The following is a 17,116-nucleotide window of genomic DNA, read 5'->3' on the forward strand; positions in this document are numbered from 1 at the left end:
CTATCCCATCTCCTTGCAGCATGAACATAGATGGTACCACACCTTGCATGAGGCTGGAAGCTTGGAGGAAAGTCAAAAGCCATGGTGCACACCTGTGAACATGGAAAGCAAAAATAGAAATAGAGAAATTAGCTGTCTATTCTGATACATGGGAAGCAAACAAAAGGAGAATGTAGCATCTAGATTCTAATAAGGTAAAAAGGAGAAATAGTGTGAAAGTTTCCAAGAAATGTAGAAATGGAGAGAATCCCCCCCAAAACAACACAAATTCCATTCTAGGTGAAGCTCTTGGCAGTAGTATGTGCCGTTACACAGACCACCGGATTGATAATACAAACACAGTAATAGGAACTCTACAGTGTAGCTACAAAGTCTATTTGTATTAGCAAGCATCCTGTCACCACTGAAGCTAAATACAGTCACCAAGATGAAAAGAAAAAATATAGGAAAGCAGGGAAGACCGAGATAGAATAGCATCAACACCAAAACTGACTTATCAACTAAACCAATCTAGAATTGAAGTACCACACACAGAGCTCCAGTTGTCCACCTATATATCCAAATTAAATTTGGAGACGCACAACAAACCACCAGCACATGTAGCACCAACCCTCGACATGATATTTATTGACCAAATTTCATAAGGAAATATACAACCACTACAAATCACCAGTGCCTGTAGCAAGAATCCTCACCAGGGATCTATATTGAGTAAAACATCTATTTTTTGTTGCCTCTAATGCTTTGCAGCAGGATTAGCCCAAGAAAGAAGCAAACCAAAATTGTTAAGCCCCTACATCTATGGCAGGTGTGATTTTGTGAAGTGATAACTGATAACAAAGGTGAGAAGATAGACAGATCATAAGATAAAAAATACAGGACTAGGTGTTTTATAAACAACTAACACATGTCATTGATTTGTTCTATGCGGTCAGAGAAAACATTCCCAGCACAGGACAAAAAGATTAGAAAATACTTAGCTTCTACAGGAAAAAAATCAAAAAAAAAATGTACAGCTCACATGCGCATCGTCCTAACCAATCATCATTTTTTAATGTCATTAAAAAACACAATCCATTATCAAATCTTCCTCGACTGGAAGTTGCAATTCTTTACTGACACACAAGGGTTTCATTTTGAGATCTGCGCATTGCCAAATTGCCTATACTTCCCTTCATTTTGATATATGATTATTTGTTGACAAAAAAAGTGTGAATTTTTTTACCAAGTACTCATTGGTAACTTGGAGGAGCACAAACAAGAAGTCATTACCTTGATTTGCAGAGATAACGTGCTCAGCCCAGAGTCTGGTACCTTCAGGTTTCCATATTAACCAAGTAGTAAATTTTCAGGCTGTAAGTACCATAATTTAGATTCATAGAGTTCCCCGTTGTAGAAAAACTACATAAACTAAAATAGTAGTATGATTCACTTTTAGATTAATCACAATGCCAAAATAGTAGTATGATGATTCACTTAAAATTAGAAAAATTAATAATACTAAAAGGAAAAAATATTGACATCTTATCGTAGCATTTATGCAAATGCAATGAGGCACACCAAGCAATCTCCTCTATATATCAAACTCGCCATGATGCTTCATAAAACATATATAGATAAAAGCTGAGTGGATCTCCATGTACACGGCAAATCAGGTGCATTAACATAGCTCAATATTGCTAACATCATTGACCACAACAAAAAAACAAGAAACAAATAAAAAATCTATGCAAACTACAAGATGCATATCATCATTCACTAAACAAAGGCTCACAAACATAATGCAAATGATACAAAAAAGTTGGGGATCTAAGACTTCAGAAAGCTAGAAGAGCGTAATTTTCCATAAACTTGATCAGACAAAAACAAACAGCCTCAGTAATTCAATACCTCAATTCTGAGTCTAGGTGAGCAATCTGGCACTCTTTGGATAGTAGATCCTCTTGGCACATGATGAGTTTTTCTTCCAGATAAATATTTTTTGTCATCCTTCACATATTCGTTCAATAGGTCAACAAATATCTATAGATGGCAAACAAAAACAGATCAAAGAACCTAAAATGTGGGGGCAAATAACTGATTCAACCATAGAGGCAAGCTTTTTGAACCTATATTTTTCCTGCTTAATCAAATGTAAAAAGGAAAACAAAATAGTGCCAAAGCTATATATAAAGATTGGATATTGCACATGTTAAACACCATAATTGCAGTATTTTAAGTGTGTAATTTATTACTTATAAATGTGCAATCAAGAAATGAATACTAAACACAGTTTTCTTGTATAGTGTATGCGTATATGCAACACACAATTAAAAGATATGAGCTCCTACTATTCCACTACAACAGCCACAAGACAGCCCAGCTATCCAAAACTACAGGAGGATGAGGCTATACACAAGCAGTATAGGGTAAAACAAAAATGCTTCATCAATGTCATTGTTAGTGGAGGGACTGAGCTCAATTAGGCATGATGGCTACTGCAGCTTAAGCAAAGAATGTGCATCAATTAGGATTTAGAGGCAAGCAAACCGTGGTAACACTGACACACCTGTGCCTCCTCCACACACATACACACAAACACACAAGTAAATAAACAAACAAAGTACAACGTAAAAGCACTCAACTGGTCTACGTTTACCGGCTCCATAACCGGCATTCCACAAAGAAAGCTTCACAAAGTACAATCCGGAGCCACCTCCGATGAAACTATAAAAAAGGTGTAGCCAGTGCAGAGAGCTCTGCTCTGTGCGGGATCTGGGGAAGGGTGTTAGTGGTAAGCCTTACCTTCGCCTGTGCAATGCGAGGAGACAACAACTCAAACCCGGGACCTTCCGGTCATAGGCGGTAAGACTCTACCGCTTGCACCAGGCCCGCCCTTCAAGAAGGAGCACATAAATAAGGAAAAAATCAAACCAGAATGACTACAACAATGACCGCATGTACAAAATGTCAGGAACAACTACAAGGAATACTCACTGACGACACAGAAAGACCATCAGCGAGTGCCTCCATCTTGACCTCTGCCTGAACATCCACAAAACAGAGGGCCACACACAGGAAGAAAGAAACAGTGACAAAAATTAGAATCAGAACAAAAGCAACCAGATCTACAACTTCTAATAAAAACTGAATGAAATACTCACCGACAAAACCAAATTAGCATCGGAAACGATTCCGCCTCTAGCTCCGCCTCTGCCTCAGCATACCAGGAGAACATAAACAAAAAGATTAATTCAAAGCCCATATAATATTAAATTTGCCATGAAGAAAGCAAGATGAGAATCATCAACTAGAAAATAAAAAAATGCTATACAAGAATCCTGACTTACAAAAATAGAATTAACCTAGGAAAAAATAAATACTCTGCCTATACTTTGAACAAAAATTTATAATAGCAAAGCAAATAAAAAGAAACAAAAAAACTAGAAATTCTCTATGAATTCCAAAGTCAAATTAATTCTGAGAGCAATGATCATACAAACAAATCAAAATAAAAAAGTCAATTCAAAGTTTCAAACTAAAGAGGGTCTGAGGACATTGCCTCAATCAAAATACAACAAAGCTAACATAGTCCATTCAAAATATATTAGCCAAACATGTGCATAATAAAAAAAATTCACTTAATACTAGTTACATCAATAATACCTAGAAATTATACCTGATTAACCACTGTAAGTATAGTTAAACTCTAGTGTAAGTGCATTATTAGGAGGAGCCAAACCTTCTTACTGGTCTAAGTACATTAAGACAGAATGACTACTATCAATGTCAAGCTGAAATTACTGAAAAATTGACAGACAACATAAAAGCAATGAATGAAAAGGGAATCTTATGAACAATACAAAAATTCAGATAAAAAGTAAGGTTGCATTACCTTAAGTACAACAAATATAGGAAAATACAAACAAAAGTAGGAAACAAACATATCAAAATTTGCAAAAGTCTCAGAGCAAAAGAATAAGAAACACTATGTCAGATGAATGAAGTAGTGGAGCAGTACCTTAGATGTTTAAGTGAGAGACTCCATACATACTGAGGGAGAACATTTGGAGCCAATATATCAAACCTGACATTAAAAAACTAAAATCAAAGGAGGAAAAATGATAAAGAATATAACAAATGAACAAAAAACCGGAGCATGAGAAAACAGAGAACAAAAGAAATATGCAGACAACAAAAACCAAAGTTTTTTATGGATTGCAAACACCAAAACTTTACTGAGGGCACTGCATGAACCAAACAAATCAAATTAATAAAACAAAAAAACACAAATTTTCTAAGGAATGCAAAATACTAGAAAGATTATGAGACCATTGCATCAAACAAACAAACCATACTCAAGACTATTGGAATTAAAGAGGTACTGAGGGTATTGACTCAATAAAAAATACACCAAAGCATACATAGTCCACTCAAAAATAGTAGCCAAACATGTGACTAATAAACTTTTTAGACTTACTACTACTTACATGAATAATACCTAGAAATTACACCTGATTAACAACTGTAAGTGTAGTTAAACTCTAGTGTAACTATAAAATTAATCTATAGTAACATGATAGTAAACTAATTAAGTGCGTTTATCAGGTGGGACCATTCTTCTTACTATATACATATTTTTTCTACTACATTTAACAACAAGAAAGCAAGATCAGAAACACCAAACAGATAGTCTAAAAATGCAAAACTGGAAATAAAAAACTGAATGATAGATGAACAAGTACAACAAAATATAAGCTCTAGACCACATTTCGTCCTTGTCAACCAATTGGAGATAAGCAGTCGGACACAAGAAAAGGACTAATGCTTCTAACAAGTACTAGATGTATAAAATATATGTTACAGAAACAAAAAATAATAATAGAAAGACTAATATTAGAATGAAGGAGAACATGTGCAAACTGCTTGAACCAAACAAATAAAAGAAAAAAAAGTTGTATGCAATTCAAAAACCAAAAACTTACTGAGGGCAATGCACGAACCAAACAACCAAATCAAAGTAAATACACTGAAATCAAATTATGAATCAGACATGAGCCTAATAAACTTTTTCACTTAGTATTGTTGACCTAGCAATTACAATAATAATACCTAGCAATTACAACAGATTAAGCACCGTAAGTATAGAAGAATTCTAGTGTAAATAAAAAAAATCAAATTCATAGTACATATAATAGTAAATTTGCCAACAAAGAAAGATCATATTCAACAAACACATAATCCAAAAAAAAACAAAATTCCGATGTAGAGTAGTGTACCTGGAAGCACCGGAAGTGAAAGTCCACATGGAGAGACCTGCAATAAAGAATGGACAGACAATGTTTCAGAATAATAAGACCAGTTGTTGCCATTGTTATTAATAAAAATTTCAGATGATGTGAAGTTATCGTTGGACAAAAAAGCACATAATAGAATAACAAATTATTACAGGTCAATGACCATGCCAAAACACAAAGATCAAATTACAATGAACAGGAAGGAAACCAATGATCCCATCTTATGAACAAACAATTACAATATCAGGTAATCTTAGAACAAGCATAGAGACAGAGAAATCTAAAGACGAATAACACATACAAGATAAAATTGCTCACAGGAAAAAACAAAAGCCTAACAAACAGCACCAAAATTTACTAATCTTGTCTTTTATGTGTGCCAAATTATTTTATAATAAATTCCATTACTATCATTATTTGTTTTCCTGTTGAATATTAGGCTGCCATAAACAAAAATTTTATCCCAACCACAATGAGGCAAATTGTTGGCTGTGACACAGGTCAAAAAAAAACTCAACATATATTTTCCCCTCCAGAGCCTTGGCACTACAGTAGATGAATAAGCTTCTACTGTCATAAACATTAGCAAGCCCCCTGCTCCTTTTCATACGAATTAACTATTAATTTCAAGTAAAGAAAACTTTCCCATTGGTCACCAATTTGCCCAATCGGACAAACACATGGACGGAAAAATCAATTTCACGATCCAAGTGCTAACCAGGAATTCACTTCTATTGCAGCTCTTAAATTCATCTACTCTGACAAACTGAAAGCACCGACCAGAGGACAACCTAGATCTAACTCCTTCTTGAACAGGTCAAGGTAATTAGTAATTACCTGCGAAATCGGCCTGGCACAAACTACCTCTTCCTTTGTTTCTACCAGCCGTGCTAGTTCTAGAGACTGCTCGACAGCAGCTCCGACAAGCTATTTGCGCTAACCAAACAGCAGGGACATGAGTCTCAGGAGTGTAAGGAAAACAAAGGATAAAAGAGTAGGCTATGGAGGAGTCCGACTACTACGGACTGGAGGATAGGGTACCGACCGGCGAAGACACCATCTGCAGTAGGAGACGCCTAAACCTAAGCCTAAGCATCAGCATACACAACGCAGGAGCAAAAATCATATCAACAGAAACCGGATCTGCAACATCTAATCGAAAACTGAATCCAAAAACTCACCGACGAGAGAAATCGACAACAGAGAAGACTCGAGCTCAGACTCTACTTCCGGGTCCACATCAGACTCCACCTCCGCCTCCGGCTACACCTCGGCCTCGGCCTCGGCCTTGGCCTCAACGTCCGCCTCCGCCTCCACAAACTAGATGAACACAAAATGAACCAAAACGTCCATCTCCGCTGGCGAGAAATGCGGGATGACCGCCAGGGTGCACTGCTCCACCGCCGCTGCCCACGCACGCTACTCCCCTACCGCTGCAGCGCATGCGCCGCTCCTCCACTGGGGGCCACTGGGGTGCTGAAGGGAAGGAGAAGATGATGCACCAGCGCCAACGACACCGCAGCCGGTGCTCCACGCATGGTGGGAGGCTGCCAGGGAGCCGAAGGAGACAGAGGAGCGGCAGATTTGGGACTAGGTCACTGGGAGAGTGGGAGGGAAAGCTCGCCGGTCGGCCACCCAAGGAGAGCGGCGCGTCGCCTGGAGTTACCTATAAGAAGCCAAAACGAAATGGAAAGAGTCCTGAATGAAAACGGGGGTGGGGAGGTGGGGGACGGACGCCACTGAATCGGGCGCGACTCCCAAAAAATCAAAACTAACGCTGACATCCAGGTCCACAAGTCGGAGGCAAAGACAGCAGACCACATTCAACGTCCAGCAGACGCACGCGAGACGATCCGGCGGACACAAAATTCATGTGCCAACAAACCAAGAAATACACATGTGTTGTATAGCATTTCTGTTTTTTTACATATTCAAATAAATTGAGATTGGTGAGCGTAGAGGATCCACTTTTATCTTCAGATGTAATAAGTGATGTGTGCTTAGTACGGCTTTCAATTCCGTCGTTGTAGTATAGTGGTGAGTATTCCCGCCTGTCACGCGGGTGACCCGGGTTCGATCCCCGGCAACGGCGCTTTTTATTTTTGTTTCATTTTCTTTTTTATTATCTGTCTTTCTTTTTTCCCTGTTGTATTTTCCTTTTTTTGTTCCATTTCCTTTTTTTATTTTTCTTCCTTTTTTATTTTCCTGTTTTAGGGGCCTTGTGGCGTTGCAACTTGCAACTTGCAACCCGGGTTCGATCCTCGTCAGGCCTGGCTGCTGCGGCCTTGCGTGGGGAATCCAGCGCCCTCGTGGGGAAGGTGCTCGGCGGCGGCGCGCGGGAGAAGAGCCCGGCGACAGAGGAGGATCTCGGAGGCGGCGGCGCACGGGACGAGAAGCCCAGCCGCCCCAGCGGCTGCGCCAGTGCCTCTCGAGCGACTGTGCAAGAAGCGGCTCCAAACAGGGCCAAAAGTCGGCCCACTCACCCGCTTCTGGAACCAAGCCTGAGGTCGGTCCAACGGCTACCTCTTCGGGCTCCACCGCCTCTGCTTCCACAGATTCTCGGATGCGGTCCCGCACCGCTCAAACCCTAAACCTTTCCTCTCCATCGGAGTCTCGCCGCCGCGCCATGGCGGCGGAACCGCCAGAACCCGCATCCTCGCTGGATGCCCAGCTCGCGGCCTCCTCCTCCACCGCCGCCGCCGTAGCCGGCGTAGGCGGCCCCAACCCGTGCTGCGCGAAGGTAATTGACCCTCCCTCTTCTCACCATTGCGCCGCATCCTGTCTTGTTCCGTTCTTGACGTGCCTTCTTTCTTGGGGTGTTTTCTTTTGGGGTTTGCCCGTTTGGGTTCCGCAGCTGTGGAAGAAGTACCAGAAATTGGAGACGAGCCGGACGGCGCTGCGGGAGGCGGTGAAGCTCCTGCAGAAGGAGAACTCGGAGCTCAGCAAAGGTTCCTAATGTGTTCCCTGATTTCTTTTCCCAGTGTGCTGCTTTCTTTGTTTTTCTTTCCTGCATTACGATTCTGGTTACAAATAGAAAGAAAAGATCACCCTAAGTATGCAGAGGTAACGCACATGTTTAGACTGTATGCATTATATCTAGTAATTCTTGAGACCAACATTTTGTGTAGTTATACTATAGATTTTTGTGATTTCTGCTGAAAGGCAAGTATTTTGGCTCTTCCTTTTTCATACCTAGGCTGCACTCTAAGAAAGTCAACTTTTTTTCTTATAAAAAAAACTACTTCTATGAAGTATCTGATACTCTAAATTCTAATTTCATAGCATGCTGGCAGCATGCTAGCAGGAATTTTAGCAGAAGGTGCCTATCACAGAGAAGATGTCTTTCAAAGTATGTCTGATTTCTCATTAATGCTTCATGTATTTGTTAACATCATGTTTGATTTCTCTTCAATGCATCTTTTATTTGTTAGCATCTATTAGCCCCCCAATTTTATCCTTACCGTAGTACACTCAAAAACACTTGATTGCGTGATTTGATGGCACACACCCAAAGCATATGTAATTCTTGATGAACAGTTATGTGTATCATGCATACATCTTGAAACCATTCTTATGTTATCATGCTTTAATGCTATATTATCTCTTCTTTTTCTTTGATGAATAGTGTGCAAGGAGGAACGCCTCCGAGGTGATTCAGCAGAAGCAGCTAGGGCAACTGAGTCTGATGCCAGAGATCTACTGGAAAAGGAGATAATTGTATTAAAGACACAGAACTCAAGTTTGAAGCAAACACAAAATACCTGCAAAAATAATGATGAACTTTTCCGCATCTCTGAATTGGAGGAAGAAAATAGAAAGCTCATACAGGTTTTAGGAGAAGAAAGGAAGAAGATGATTTCTGAGAAGAAGAAATTTGAAGAAGAAAAGTGCAGAACTCTAGAAGTTCAAAGGATATTGAAGTCAGAAACACAGAAGTCCGAAGAGTATAGAAGAGTGGCTGATACGGAAAGAAAAGTTGCCAATGATTGGAGAGCATCATGTGAAAGGTTGAGGAGTGAAGCAAATGAAATCAGAGCACAGTTAACTGCTCAGGTTCAGAAAACAGAAGAAATGCTTAAAAGGGTTGAAGCGGAGAAGCAGAAGGTAGCCAGAGAAAAGAAACATGCTGATTCAGAGAAATCATTAGCTGAAAAGAACAAAACACTTATTGAAGTTGAGAAGAAAAAAGTAAAGGAAGAGAAGTGCCGTGCTGACAGTTTATTTGCAAAGTTAGAGGAGCAGAAGAAACTCAATGAAAATTTGCGAACTAGCATGCAGGTTGAAACAAAGAATGCAATCGAAGAGAAAAAACGAGCAGACCATTTGTTCCAGAAATTAGAAGAGGTGAGAAAACAGACTGAATATTTACAGAGAAAGGCAAATGAATTCTCTGCAGCTAGAGATGTAATTTCTTCTGGCAAGTATGGGCAGCGACATGTTGATAGAACTTCTGAGAGTGCAGATGTAAAGCTTCTCAAAGAGAAGCTTAAGCTGAAGAAAGAACAACTAAAGCATGTAAAGAATGTGTCCAAGCTAGATAAAGCAAAAACTGCTTTAATAAGAAGAGAGCTTCAACGTTTAAAGCGAGACTGGATGCAGCTACTGAGTCGGTTTAACATGCTGGATGACCACCTTGCTTGCGGTGTTGAAGGTATTCATGTCTTAACAGAGGTCTGTATCCTGCATTCTAGTTATTACTGTCTTCATCTATGTTTGTGAAGGTAATTTTGGAAAAAAACAAGAATTTCTTAGCAATAGGTAATAATAGTTCTGACATCCTAATAGAACAATGAACTGTTCTTCATCTCTATGCAATTAGGCATTTGTTCATGGACTTTCTTTCTTCTAATGCTAATAAAAAATTGATTTGTTAATGAAATCATAGGGGGGGGCAGTCATTCCATTTCTGAAATAGCACCTTTTCTCAGTCTTCACTTTTGTCCTAAAAAAATCTTCTTTGTTTTTCAAAGTATATGAGTGGGGAAAGCGTCATAAGATGTGCACTTGCAAGTACCATGAGTAAATGCTTGGATATACCTCTCTGATCACTAACCCATGTCATTTCGTACTTGGGGTGGTCGATAAGATTATTTTTTTCTCATATAATTCCATATAGCCTGCTAGATCATACTAAAAACATTCTTATTGCATTAAAGTATTTTATACGTAATTGTTTCATGCTGATGGTTTTCTGTTCATAGTATAATCATTTCTTTAGGAAGCTGGCCGTTTCCACACACTGTTGCAGAAATTTTATCATGCTACTTCTTTAGTCCAATGATAGTATCATCATTTCTGCGATTTTTTTTCCTGGCTACTGCACAAAAAAAACCCTATAAAAATAGAAAATTTGGGACTCTTAGGTAAAGGGTGTAACTTTTAAGTCAAGCACTCCATGATATTTCTCCAAGGCTACAGGCCCACCACGCGGACAATGTGGCACCAGCCTGGAAAATAAAACTACTCAACCTGCTTTATATTATCAGAGAGGGGAAATATTGCAGTAGCCATGCCTGTTTTAAAAGGGCAAACATTTCGAAAAGGGTGATTCTCAAGATAATGGTCAGAATTTGTGAAACAGAGGGGATGTCTTTAATGTTGTGGTTGCCCCGGTGGGCTGTGACTTCACATGGCAAAAATGATGTTCTTTTTGTCTTTATGTTTTCGGCGAATAGAATGCTGGGTCAAACTAATATATCACTTATGTAATGTAATGTTGATATGCATTGAAATGCCACATTATTGGTTTTCCCTCTAGATCACTGTACAGTGCCTATGGATGAGCAGTTGTAATTCATAAATTATATGTTGTAGTAGATGTGACCTGCGTATTCTTTGATCTTGTTCCTGATATATTGCATATGTTTTTTTTAAGTTCGTTTATACTTGTTATGTTCTGTCTATATAAACTGATGAGATTACTGGCATTGTCTCATATTTACAGTTGAATCAGCATCCGGAGAGACGTGGCTTTGAACAGAAGCTGCTTCCTAATGATTCAGTTCCTGCCCCATATTTTGGGTTGCAGGCTGGGATAGTTCCAGTTTGGCTCTTCTATCCCAAGTGAATACACTTCATATCAGTTACCCAGAGAAAGCTGCTCACGACCAGTCTCAGGTACTAGTTCTGAATTAGGGCCCCCTCTTGGTAGCTCTCACAGAACAAAGTCAAAAAGTCAGCACAGATCTTTATGTCCAACATCCATATCTGATGAAAAATTCATGGGCTCACAGGGTAAGGATAGCCTGTTTGTCTCATCGACAGACATCAGAAAAAAACAGAATTCAGTTGTTTCTGAGCTGCCTCCTAAAGTTAGTAATGATAGAGCATTGCCCCCAGAAGCATTGAGGATACCCTTGTCTTGTGGTACGGAAGTTACAGATAAAAGAGAAACACTTGGTGGTGATAGGAAGAGAAAAAGGACCAAAAGGTCTCCAGAACCCTCTGCTTTTCTTCCCTCTAAAAGTGAGCTGCATATGAAACCAAAGGTGCATGCTGCCACTTCAAATGTTGCATTAGCATTTGAGGATGATCCTTCGTGTCTGCAGCAAGGAAATAACACCATGTGTGTGACTGAAGGTGACATGGAAAATCATAGGAGAAAATATCTTGCTGTCTCTGATAAAGCTCCTCCATCCAGTTTCCCTTCTAAAGTGTCTTCTTGTGGAGGAAATGGCTGTGCTAGTAGCAAGTTTGCTTCATTAATCCCCTTTGAGGAAATGGTCAGGGAAAACTGCTTAAAGTTGCTCAATTTAGATGATGATGCAGATGAGGAAAAGTATAGAAAGGCAAAGGAGAGACCCCTTTCACCAAACCTGACCATTATCCGACCCCGTAGAATTAAAGTGCCTACATATGCAGAACCTCACAGTTCGGGTAGATCTCTCAACAATTGTCCTGCCTTAGGATCTGATGCCATTGATTCCAAGACAAGGTCCAAAGAAGTTAAAGAGCCTGCAATTCAGAAATCGACTCAAAATTGTTTCCAGCTTGATCCATCGTCAAATATAATCGAGTGTAGTGGCATTGCTAAACCCCTTTTCGTGAATGATAAATCCAATGCAGCTGTCAATGTTTCTTGTAGCACCAGTTTGGTCGTAGTGCCAGCGAGCGCTTCTTTTGGCAGCCTTTTGCATGAGGATGTGGTCCAGAATTCTGTAGCATCTTCTGCTGAGGGATTAGACAGTATAAGCAGACCAGTGTTATCAGGAAGTACCCGCAGTGGTCATTCAAATTCCATTTTACATTTGTCCAAGGAAGTGCCTACCAAAAACAGCTCACATCAAATTTGTGACAAATCATCAAGTCCTGGGCTGCAAGCTAATGTTGGGACAAGTGAAACAACAGTGACCAAGCCAAACAATTCAGTCTCTAATAGTTTGCTTGGGCATCATTGTGGATCCGAAAAACCTCCAATGCACTTAGTTGGATTTACAAGAATGAAAAGAAGCAACATGATGAACATATTTCGGTATTGGGAGATACTGAGTTCTCAATCCCAAAAGCATTCTAACGAAGCTTCAGTTGATGGTCCATTGCTTGATAAAGTGTCAACTGACACATTGCTACCTACAGAGTAGGTTTGCTTGCACTTGTTTAACTTGGGCTTTATATGCACTCTTTCATTTCCAATTTTTTATAAAAACTAAATGATCTGATTTCTTTTGCAGTGAGAAGGTTTCCCTCATATTTTCCCTTTTGTTGTGGGATATTAGATTCACAGAAGAAACTTTTGCAGATGGAAGTTTTGCCTCATCAGCTTTTTCGTCGAGTGGTATGACATCTAAAAGTCTTTTACAGTTTAATTGCTTTCTTTCTATCTTTGTAGCTCGGATTCTGTCCAGAATTTGTATGTTAAACTTCCCCTCTTTTTATTCTGGTTATTAATAGTAAAAATGTCTGATCATAGGCTTCTATGCCTTTTAGATGTGGCCACTAGTTGTCTATGAAGGGTCTGCTTGCCATGTAGCTGTAGCATTCTATCAGTGGCCTGTTATCATGCACATGTTATTACGTAGTTCAGAATTGCTTTGATGCACACATTATGGAATGTGATGTTTTTCCTACATTTCTTCACCACTACCCAATGCGCTTTTGTTTATACATCAATAACATTGCTACTAACTCATTCTATGCTTTGACAAAGCTATTATATTGATTTGTTGATAGTCTTTGATCAGTATCATATGCTAACTCCTGGGTTACAATTTCAATTTGTTATCTTCTTTGCAGTGAAATCTCATATGGAAACAAGGTGGACCATTCTGAGAGCAGATGAGCTGGATGTTCTTATCTCCTTAATTGAAGATTTTCTGCTGAACAAAGAAGTTGTAGTCTGCGAGAAAATGGGACAGAAGGTTTTTGGCGCAAGCAAGGATCATGAATTAGATGATGAAACTGGTTTACAGCTATCTGTTAAACCTGCAAAAAGAAATGAATTTATCGCGGCTTGCATTCTGTTGGCTTCAATATGTGTGGAAGTGGGCAGAGTGGACATTGTATTAGAGGTTTCGTACAAAGTTCTTCAGATGGGTAAAAGTAATCTTTTGTGGACTCTGCTAGCTCTCCATGTCTTTGGTTCCATGTGTGGTGATAAGTTTCTCCCACCAAAGAGTTGCGACTTTCTCATGACAGCTATACGGTTACTTGTCCTGCTTCTTGAGAGGAAGGACACTCCTCTGTGCCTTGTGTCATCATATATCCAGTCAAATAAACCAACAACATTACCGTCCTGTGCACATTGCCTGTTTAATGTGGATGCAGTTTCCATAGATGGTTTCATCTCTTCACTATTGGATGAGCTGGATTTATGTTCTCTTCAGTGGAATAACCGCGCCTGCTCAAATGAAACTATCACAAGGTGCAGTTCTCATTTGGGATCAAGTGGACTTGGTACCAGATGTAGTGAAACTTGTAATATCTTTAAGCAAGGAAAACTATCTGAGGATACTCATAACTACCCTGCAGCAATTAACTTATGCTACTTCACCGAGCTAATTTCTTTGCTCGAGCTCTTTGGGATTTATATGGTATGATCATCTGTGACCTCTGCTTATTTTTTGCTCTCTTTGATATTTTTTGTTTTTTCACCAAGTATACATGCATACAAATTTTGATGTGCTAATATAACTTTTTGGGTTGTAAGCCATTGATATTTGGAATTGGGATTTTGCTTGTTGAGCATGACCATCATCCATGCACAGCTATAAATTGTGTTCTGACTTTTATGGGTCAACTTTTTATATGATGTGTTCCAGTATCGACTGATTATTTTGTCTCCATTTTTAGAGCTGTGAGTGGACATACAACAATGTCGTTGTCCGTCTTCTGGAGATTCTGGAATCGTGCTTGTGCCATGACTATTCAGCTGCTCTGTTAGTACTTGTCAGCCAACTTGGAAGGTTTGCCCTGTTGCTCATATACGGTCTTGTATTGAACTGTTCCATGCTTTTTCTTTTTTGTGTTTTATTTTCCAATGCATGAACAGAGAATCTACCACCATAGAATTCTTGATGTGCATGTGTTGTATGTAGCACTCTGTTATACCTGGAATCCTGTGTAGAAATGAGGGGGTGAGAAGAGAGACGGGGGTAATGCCGCACACACCCAAAGGGGCTGGGGCCAGGGGGGCACCTATATTGAGAGAGATCAAATAGAATGATACATGATTACAGTTAGTGTATCATGCTATATCCATAAGAGGAACATTTATACGGAAGGCACCAATATAACAAGGAACGAATTCCTGTGCAATCAGAAACAAATCATTCAAATCTCTCATCCTGGATGGAGATTTGGGTGAATATGGCCCTAAATTGCTAAACTGGTGTTTTTTTATAAGAAACTGTTTAGGATGAAAGTCACTAATCGATCCAACTCTTTTTTTATAAGAAACTGTTTAGGATAAAATCACTAATCGATTCCAACTCCTAAGTCCTAAAAGTTTTTCAATCATGAACTATGCTACACACAGCTTTACATGACAGCTAGGTCTGGTTATTCTACCAGTTGTTCCACTGTACAGGCTGATGTAAAGATCATCATAATGTAGTATAGCTGTTTGGTAACTTCCCTGTAGGGCAATTGCAAAACTCTAGATATGTGATGGCTAAAACACGTGGACCTTGGCACATTCTTTGATCTACTTTTTTTTCCCATTCCGCAAATTTGATATTAATTTCCAGTATTCCGTCATCCAAGCTAAAACCAACATTCTGTAAAAAGTATAGGTCTCTGCCATGAATGTACATTTTGTTGTTTGGATCAAGCACGAGTACATACATGTGCATAGAGTTCTGATTTCAGTCTACTTTTATATGTATTTTCATGCAAGTTAAAAGTATACTTTTTGTTATGATTTGTATTTCTAAATTTGTGCTGATGCATATGATCTGCTCTGTTCATGTCCCAATTTATAGGTCCTTTGTCGATGATGTTGGTTATGAGGATAGAAGTGTTAGTAAGCTGAGGAACAAATTATCATCATTGTTAACAGGGACAAGTTTTACAAAATCATGGAGTTTAAGTGTTCAGTTTACTGCCATTGGTGCATTGGTCAGCGTCCTTCCACTGCCATTTGACAAAATTGTTGCCCCTGAAAGTAGACAATTATCAGGCCCCTTTGTTGTGCAAGTGAAACAGATTTCTGAATGGTTTGTTCAGTTAAGCAGCGAGCATCAATCTTTAGCTCGTTCCTTTTTTAGCTGAAAGCCTATTTTGGCTGGGCCTTACATGGACCAGTGAAGAATGCCCTGTGCAATTTTGATATGTCCCTGCACAGACGTATTCATGGTCCTATAACATGACGTTGGATTACTCCCTTGCCTTAACACTGCATAGAGGATGATGTTTGTTCTTGAGTGTGGAGATGCCAAAGTATTATGAAGACTGTCATTTTTGTCAATGTTCTGTTCTTGAGTGTGGAGAAGCAGGTAAGGAACCGGGCATCGAAGCATTCGGAGATGCAAAAATGCAGAACACCAGAACCAAGAAATGTCGGGTTCGGTATTGAGTTGAAACAGGATTGTAGATTCTTGCACTGTTGGATGTCAAGCTCGATTAGTACATCAGAAAGGATGGTCCAGTTAGGATTGCCGAATGGTGATGATGGTGTGGTTTGGATCTCTAGGATCTGACAGATCTGCAATGTCACGAATGGTAGTTGGTAGATGAATGAGATCTGGACTGAGTTTGTTTAGCTGACACAAAGATCCTCTCATGAAGTGAAGTTTTGATCCAGGTGACTTGGTCCCATGAGAACCAACCTTTGGTTTGGTGGTAGGCAAGTTTTCTGTGCCAAGTGCTTGTGCGCAAGAAAGTGATCCAAATTTTTATGACACCTTGCCATGCTGTGCCCTTTTCTCTTTTCTCCCATTAGATGGAGGTAGATGTACTACCTTACCAAATTTGTCCAAGAGGTGTTTGCATATCAACTAGGCCTGTAACTGTAACATGACGATGACGTTCTCATCGTCTATGAAAGCTAATGATTTCTTGGCTTTGGCTTCGTAAAGTGTGAAGTTCAATATATGTTATAAATTTTAATTCTCTCTCTCATGTTAAAACAAAGAGCAAAATGCACGTGGGTCCTTAACCTTTTGGGGGCATTCCCCGCGTGCATTTTACTCTGAATAAAACAATACTGATATTTTTCTCAATGCACTGAAACATAGTTTTATGCAAGCATGATCTAATGGCCTCACAGTTGCTATTTCGAATGGTTAGGATATAATGGAAGACATTCTTTGGCAGCACTGTTAGTTGCAACGCTATGTTTATTGCCAGGATCTTAAGCTGTAGTGACCAAATGAGAATTGCAGTCAGCTTATTTGCAGTGAGCC

At 39.4% G+C, this 17,116-nt stretch overlaps 1 non-coding gene and 1 pseudogene across 1 annotated transcript; both read left to right on the forward strand.

Moving 5' to 3' along the window:
- Positions 1-7,296: 7,296 nt before the first annotated feature.
- On the forward strand, positions 7,297-7,368 carry TRNAD-GUC (transfer RNA aspartic acid (anticodon GUC)). Its single transcript has one exon. It is a non-coding gene; the product is annotated as a tRNA-Asp (tRNA).
- Positions 7,369-7,560: 192 nt separating this feature from the next.
- LOC136456616 (uncharacterized) lies at positions 7,561-16,817 on the forward strand (annotated as a pseudogene).
- The last annotated feature ends 299 nt before the right edge of the window (positions 16,818-17,116 follow it).

Source organism: Miscanthus floridulus, chromosome 6, assembly GCF_019320115.1.
Source record: "Miscanthus floridulus cultivar M001 chromosome 6, ASM1932011v1, whole genome shotgun sequence".
Lineage (NCBI taxonomy): Eukaryota > Viridiplantae > Streptophyta > Magnoliopsida > Poales > Poaceae > Miscanthus > Miscanthus floridulus.